The sequence below is a fragment of the Terrapene carolina genome, unplaced genomic scaffold (genome assembly GCF_002925995.2).
Source record: "Terrapene carolina triunguis isolate 2854851 unplaced genomic scaffold, T_m_triunguis-2.0 Scaffold211, whole genome shotgun sequence".
Classification (NCBI taxonomy): domain Eukaryota; kingdom Metazoa; phylum Chordata; order Testudines; family Emydidae; genus Terrapene; species Terrapene triunguis.
Genome location: NW_020664562.1, coordinates 2,228,808 through 2,236,743, shown reverse-complemented (window position 1 = coordinate 2,236,743; position 7,936 = coordinate 2,228,808). Strand labels below are relative to the sequence as shown.

General features: G+C 43.0%; 1 protein-coding gene across 2 annotated transcripts in view; it reads right to left on the bottom strand.

The window, feature by feature from the left end:
• The window catches only part of LOC112113454 (ral guanine nucleotide dissociation stimulator-like 1), a 101,870-nt gene that overhangs the window by 59,977 nt on the left and 33,957 nt on the right, over positions 1-7,936 (bottom strand). The window lies entirely within an intron of this gene.

Here is a 7,936-nt window from a genome sequence, read left to right as displayed (position 1 = left end):
TGAGGGGCTGAGTGTCCTCAATTCCCATCAAGCCCTCACTGGGTAGCTGAGGAGGTGCAGTGCTAGGCAAGGCGCCTGTCTTGCTGTATTTCTAAGTTCAGTGATTCTTTGGGCTCTGCTGGCCAGGCACTCTTATTTCTCTCTCAAAAGAACTCACATCAAACATTTTACACAGGAGAGTTTGACAGTCAAACTGAAGGAATAATTTTCTTTTTATTCATCAGCTTATGCTGAGCAAACAGACACCATTATGATGAAAAAATGCTAGTAACTTGGGCAGAGAGTTTCAAAGCCATTAGAGCAGTATTTCTCAACCTTTTTATACCTGGGACCAGCTTGCTGCCTTCTAAACTACATCAGGGAGATCTCAGGGACCGGTGCCAGTCCACAGACTGATCGTTGGGAAACACTGGATTCAGGTACCTAACACCTATTAATTTTAAGAGATGGGGACATCAAATTCCTTTTAGGTGGCTTTGAAAATCAAACCTTTGTTTTTATTTTTTTAATGCACTTGCATAGGCACAAGATTTTGTTTAGATCTACTTCAACCTAAAGGGTCACAAGAAAGCCTTTGGAATTTGTAGGGATCCAAAATAAATAAATAAATAAGCCTCGAATTTCTTAAGTATAACACAAAAACTCCCTTGAGCGCCTAAAGTGTTGAATGGATTTACATGTAATCTTCCACAACATTTAAATTTTACTCAAAGAGTACATGGTAAAACCTTGGCTAGGATTAATATTTATTTTCACACCTGCTAAAGAGCCTAATCTAAAGCCTATTCAGGTCAGTGGGAGACTTTCCCAAAGGATTTAAACCCTGCCTTTAACTGAAAAATCAAAAACTCCCTTTGCCTGTATTACATATTTTAAAAAAATCTGAGAACTATATTTTTACAGCAATTGCATTTGTTTGAATGAGAAATTAAACATTTCTCATTAAAACAATTTACATATTTTAAAAGTTAGATTTGAAACTAACTTGTCTTATACCCTGTGCAATGCTTTTCATTTCAGCAGTGTAAACTAAGGCAGAATTTGCTCCTGAGAGTTTTTCCTATTCTAATACACAGATGCAAATTGCCCTTGTTAAAATTCAATTCATTTTCAGTTTTTGTGGTTCTTACATCTGACTTTTTCTTCCCAAGTCGATGTCCCACAGTCACACATAGACCATTCAAAATTTTCCTCCTTAAATTTCATTTTACTCATCTCTTTGAACAGTTGGTTTGGTGCGTCTGTGAAACAACAGTACAAGAGGTTGATGCTGGAGTTGAAAACAGTCAGTACAAGCCTCATGTGATCACGTGCCTCCTGCTGTGAGAAGATTGAGCCCATGTGTGTTTTGGTTTTGGGGGACCCCCCTACTGAGAGCAGGATCCTGCTTTCCTATGTCATGCAGAGAGAATTAAAGGGAACATAAATTACGTGGCTCTTTGTGCATTCAGCCATATATGAAGAAAAAACAACCGATTCCCCCATGTCCATATACGAAATGAAGAGCACAAGGTGTAGTCTGGAAAGCCCTAGTAAGATTCTGTACAACTTGTTTCTTAATGTTGGTAAGGAAAAGTAACATCCATATTTTAATCAGTAGGTGTCTTAGGACAGAGGTTCTCAAACTGTGGCCCATGAGCTCCATTCAGGTGGTCCGCAGATAGTTCCTTCTAAGGTGCGTGCCTTGGCGGCTGCACACAACAAAATGAAGGGCCACCCCCTAATTAGTGGAGCCATGCTGGCATGGCTCCACTAATTAGGTGCCTGGACCCTGGAGAAGACGCACATGTAAGGTGAGGTGATGGCCTTGGCTGGAAGAGGGGGTAGATGGGAGGGGGCAGTGGGGTGAGAAGAGGGAGTGGGGGGAATTTGGGACATACAGGGCTGCGGTGGCCAGAGAAAGGCGACTTTCCCCAGCTCCAGGGCTGCGGCTGCCGGGGAGGCCCTCCTTCCCAGCCTCAGCTCTGTGGCTGTTGTGGGGGGGGGGGAGAGACCCCCCTCCTTCCCACCCCAGCTCCAGGGCTGCTGCGGTGAGGGGGTGGGGGAGGGAGAGAGAGAGAGACCCCCCCACCCTCCTTCCCAGCCCCAGCTCGGGAGCTGCCACAGCGGGGGAAAGAGGGAGAGACCCCTCCTCCTTCCCAGCCTGGGGGCTGCCGCAGTGGGGGAGAGAGGGCACATCCATCGCATTAGAAAGGTAAGACTACTGATATTAAAATATGAGTTGTGTGCTTTTATTTGTAGAACAAAAAAATTATTATTTTAAGTTTTTTTTATATAGCGTTTTTATCCAAAGTGCTTTACAATAGTCAGCTAACGGTACAAACAGTATTTGGATAGATCATTAATTGGTCCGCCGAGACCCTCAGCAATTTTCAAGTGGTCCGTGAAAAAAAAAAAAGTTTGAGAACCACTGTCTTAGGAAAAGCTTGGGTTGGGAAAAGATGGATAAACCTGGATTTTTTCAGTTTCTCAGGGAGACGATCACAAAAAAAATCTCATCGAGCTGCAGGTTAATTTAACCAAAGCACAAGTTATTTTGAACTTTCTGCATATATATCAAAATATCTTTTCTGACTTGTCTTTTCTCTGGCATCAGCTTTCTTTATTGTTTTCCCATTCACAGCATCAAGCATAGCTTACAGTAATGGGTTTCAGCATAATTACAACCTTGCCTATTTCTTGTTAGCCAGAACACATTTTTCACACCCAGAATTCGGATCATGCTTATAATACATCAAACATGATACCATGAAAACCATGTCTGATATATGAACCATATCCACTCCCCCAAACATACCATTCCTGCAGGCAAACATTATTTTCTACAAATGTGAAATTCACCTCCCAACCTGGGGCCAGGTCATAGAGCTGCATCCTACCTCTACAAGGTATTTTGACTGATGTATCCAGCAATCTCAGATCAAGAAGCCCCTGTTCTGGCTTGGTCCCATCACCATTTTTTATAGGACCAGGGAAGAGTACAGACAGAACAGTGACAGCTGCTCCACCTACAGTCCCCCTCCCCCACTTCCTCCACCAAGGGTAAATGTAGGGCTTAAGTGGTTGTATGTCTACACTGCAATTAAACACCCATGGCTGGCCCATGTCAGCTGACTCAGGCAGCAGGGCTCAGGCGAGTGGGGAATTCTTCCATCAACCTAGTGCTGTCTACACTAGGGGTTAGGTTAGCTTCCCTACATTGCTTCGGGGTGTGTATTTTTCCTCCCCTGAGCGACATAGTTGGGTTGACCTAAATTTTCAGTGTAGACCAGGATTTACTGACATGAGGAGGTGCCATTAACTTCAATTCATCCACTTGTCTGAGTGAGGGTTGCAGGATTTGACTCATGTTTTTCAGCACCAAGTGCAACAGGGTCTCAACTGGTGACTAGGGCTTCTAGGTGCTACTGCAATACAAATTATCTAAGAGAGAGAGAAAGCCCAGCCCTCTGGGGTGCTGCATGCCCTTGGCTCCCACTGACTTTCAAGGCATTGAGGGTGCCCAGCACCTCACAGAAGTAGGCTCCCACTGTATTTTTCACCTTAGCTAACAGAAGACACAGCAGTGACTAAAGTGTTGGAGACCGGGGCGTGGGTGGTCTTGCCTAATGGTCAGGGCAGGAATCTTCCCTAATGGTTGGAACAGAGGTGACCAGACCTAGTAGCCAGACCCAGATTAGGAGCCAAGTTGCCAAGTACAAGGAGTGAGCCAGAGCAAGAGCCGGTAGCCAAGTGTCAGAGCCATGGTCAGAGGCCAAATACCAAGTTCAGAGAGTGAGATGGTACCAAGAGCCAGGAATCAGGAGCCAAGGGTCAGAGCATCATCCAGAACAGGGGCAGGAGCCAGAAGCAGCAACTAGGAACTGGGAGCCAGGAACAAGGAGCTGGAGGCAGGAGCAGAAGTCAGGTGCCAGGCCCAGAAGAAGCAAAGAAGGACCTGAGAGTAGGAGCAGGACACAGCAATGTGGGAGTGGAACAATATTGGGCAGCCAGGGACCCAGGCCTTCTGCAGGGTTTAATGATGTGCCTGCTGGAGTCTTCAGCCAACCAGTCATTAGCTGAACCATTTTTAGAAGTGGGCTCCAATGTTGCACATGCAACATGGGTAACTGCTTATCTACCTACATGCACAGTCAAATGAAAATCTGGGCCATTTAAACAGAGATCATACAAAATGCACATGCTCAAATTTAAAAGCTGGCTAAAGACTTAGCCCTGTATGCAAAATATACCCTTTAATTCCCCCCCTCCCCTCCCCGCCACCACTTCCTCCTTTTTTCTTTTTTACTCTTTTTACTGAAGCATGGACGAGGCAATTTTATGCTGGTGGGAAGAGACTGGTATAAAATATACTAAAACACCAGAGTATTGGTCAGTCTAACACTAAGATTACAAGTTGAAATGCTCAAAAGCAAGGATATGAAAATATTAAGGACTTCATGGTAATGTCAGCCCCACTGCACAAAGTGTACATTTTAGGGGATAGGTTTAGCAACAAACATTAATATATTAGGCTCTGGTTTTTAGAGGAAGCTTAAGGAGTTAGGTGCCCAATGGAATTTGAGCACCTCACTCCTTTAGGTGGCTTTGAAAATCCCTGCTATAATGTACACATTTACAAAGCAACATAGAAATAGAAACTACAACCCTGATGTGTTAACTTTACCATGAGAAACTTACTTTTTTCCAATTTCCTAACCTTTGTGAATCGAAAGTCATAACCTCAACATTACACTAATGTGCATTGCTTAGACTTCATTTTCCTTGGGTTCATCTCCCCTCAGGAAAAAAAACCACAGAGCAATCTGAGAGAGCCTACAAGCTTTCCTGGCAAAGCAAGGGTCTCCAAACGATTCTTTGTGATTCCATTAACTAAATGTAGTTTACTGGAGTTTGATCATTTTTATGGTTAAAAACCAAACACCCAAAACCTTGGCTGATGGCTTTGGTATGGTCTGTTCTTGCAAAAGATTATCCCCCGATTCCCATCCCTGAGTTTAGAGTTCTTAAATCCCCAGCTGAAGGGCGTTAATTTTACTGTATTTATTTTGGCACTCATGAACGTGCTGGAGTGACATCTTTGGAGACTGATGTTCCCTACTGAACCACAAAACTGGATCAGCATGAGCAACCAGAGTGCAGGCCTCCACCTTAGCCCTCCCCTTCCTCCCCACTCCATCCCACCCCACCCCACTCCCGGCTAACGTGCCTCAATCAACCCTGACTTAAACAGACTTCTCAGGGATGACCAGTCCTTGGCCAATATTACAAACAACGGTGCCAATCGGTGCCAGTTGTGTCACTTTGTTTTCAGATGTAGAAACTCCTGTAGTAGGAATGCGCAGAGAGTGACTTATAATGAAAAATATGTCCTTAGCAGTTGCCCCCTTCTACAACAGTTTCCTAATGTATCAGTTGTCCTTATCTGCTCATTTTCCATAGTGACCTATGGCATGAATCACAAGAAATTGCAGGGAATATACAAATCTAGCAGAGTGCCCAGCAATAAGGGGCTAATCCAGCCTTCTTCTGTGTGGCCTCAAATGAGCCTTTGGTGGTGGAACAGAAGCAGTTTTGGCTGCAGAAGAGCTGAAACTGGATATAGGCAGGTTACACATGGCAAGCACAACCTGTGAACAGAATAGGCTACCAGTCCATGAGAGTCCCCTGCACAGTAGTATGTAGTAGGCCAAAACAGGGCAAGAGTGTCTGTAGTTTCTCAGGCGGCACATAAGGGCCTGCAGAGTTTACTTCAGCTACCAGGCTGAGCTATTCTCCAGAGTGTTGCATTGCAGCCTGGGACTGATTCCTTCCTCCCAACCCCAACACATCTGCTCAGCACTCAATCTAGTCTCCTAGGTGTTGCAGTGGGTTCTGGATTTGCCCCTCAGTGCACGATTGTTTTTACACATTGGTAAGTTACAAATGTGCAGTATGTGAACTGGGAAGAGAATGAAGGTAACACAAAGAACAAGGATGGTTTTGTGGTAAAGACACTAGATTTGGACATAGAAGACTTAGATTAAATTTCCAAACTTCCTGTGTGAGTGGGCAAGTCACTTAATCACTCTGTGCCTCAGTTTCCCCCCTATTAAACTGGGCATAATAATCTCAACAGCACCTAAATGACAACTACAAAGAAATAAAAGAGTTGGAGCAACCAAATTAAAAACCCATGCAAAAAAGGGAACACACACATCTCCTGGGCACTTGAAGGGGAATATGTATTTTATTTCAAATCAAACCATTTGTTAGCTAGAACTGTGTTATCTGGCTTCAAGCCCTCTTTGACCGGCTGATTTGGATTAATGTAGACACTGGTAACTTCTAATTGTTCATAGCAAAAAGGCAATCTTCTGTTGTACACATCTGATTAATACAGGAGAATGTAAAAGACATGGAAGAGAGTACAGTTTGGGAACCAGGAGGCAAATCAAAAGCAACTGTACTGTCAGAGAAATTGTGTTTAAAATAGATGCTTTTAAACAAAGTTAAGTTGAATTTTTAAGTACACCTCTACATAACGCTGTCCTCAGGAGCCAAAAAATCTTACCGCGTTATAGGTGAAACCACGTTATATCGAACTTGCTTTGATCCACTGGAGCGCACAGCCCCGCCCCCCCGGAGCGCTGCTTTACTGCGTTATATCCGAATTAGTATTATATTGGATAGTGTTATATCAGAATAGAGGTGTACTTATTTTAGTAATTCCAACATATTAGAATTTTTTTTAAGTTCCTGCTGATAGAAATATATCCCTATAAAATAATTATATGCCATAGAAGTTTCATTATTGGATGTGACACAACAAACAAGCCAATCTATAGGCATATACCAGTTTGTTCACTCGCTAAATCTTTTTAGCAATTCATTTGCTTATGGGTGAGAGATTCTCAAGGCACACCACTTTAATGTCCCTCATTTTGAGAGTCATCACTCCTTGGAGCTCCAAAGTTCCCTACATTCCACAAAAAATTGGTGTCCCCTCATGTTTATTGTTGAAAATTATTTACATCAGAAGCAAAGAATCGTGAAACTGAGGTTATGGAAAGAGTTGCTCACACTAAAGGAAGAAATCCTATAGTATCTTTAGTTCTCTGCATGAATAATATTTGTGTTCTCCTCATTGTGGATTTTTGTCACCCATTGTGTTCCACCTTTGGATCTTGGCAGATTGACAGGGACATTCTTAAGTCTGAAGCTAACCTTGTATTCTTGTTCCCCAGTGTGGCTTCTCTTTCACAACTCCTACATGTTACATGGCCTTTATGCTCCTTGTATCTGAACAGTACTTTGTATCATAAGAGTCACGCAGGGCCTGTCTTCTAAGCACTTTAGCATCATTATTAACGAAGTCACACAACAGCTCTGTGAGATAAGCATTATACCCATTTTCCAGATGGGGAAACTGAAGCATGGAGAATGTATATGTCTTGCCCAGTACCACATAGGAAGTCAGTGGGATAGCCAAGACTAGAAAACCAGGAGTCCCAACTCCCAGTCTCCTGCTCTAATTACTAGACAATGCTATAGCCTTTCTGTACATCACTTGATTTTGACAACATGCTAACTAAATGAGCACAAGAAATAAAATGCCCCTTTATCCCTTTGGAGGTCAAGTCATAAATAGAGAGAGGGGGGAAAAATTGCTGAAACCGCAAAATGATTACACTATGGTGATGTAAACAACTTAAAGTACTCCTACCAAAAAAGCCATTCTTAACTTATAAGCAGAATAAAAAGCATGGAATATTACAGACTGATAACTGATGTCTTTTATGTATGGACCAATCACCTTACTAACTCCACCTAAACTTGGATTATTTTGAGATTAAATGGATTTCTACATTAGATTTTGTATTCTGGACAGGGCCGGCTCCAGGGTTTTTGCCGCCCCATGCGGCGCACAAAAAAAAAAAAAAAAAAAAAAAAAACC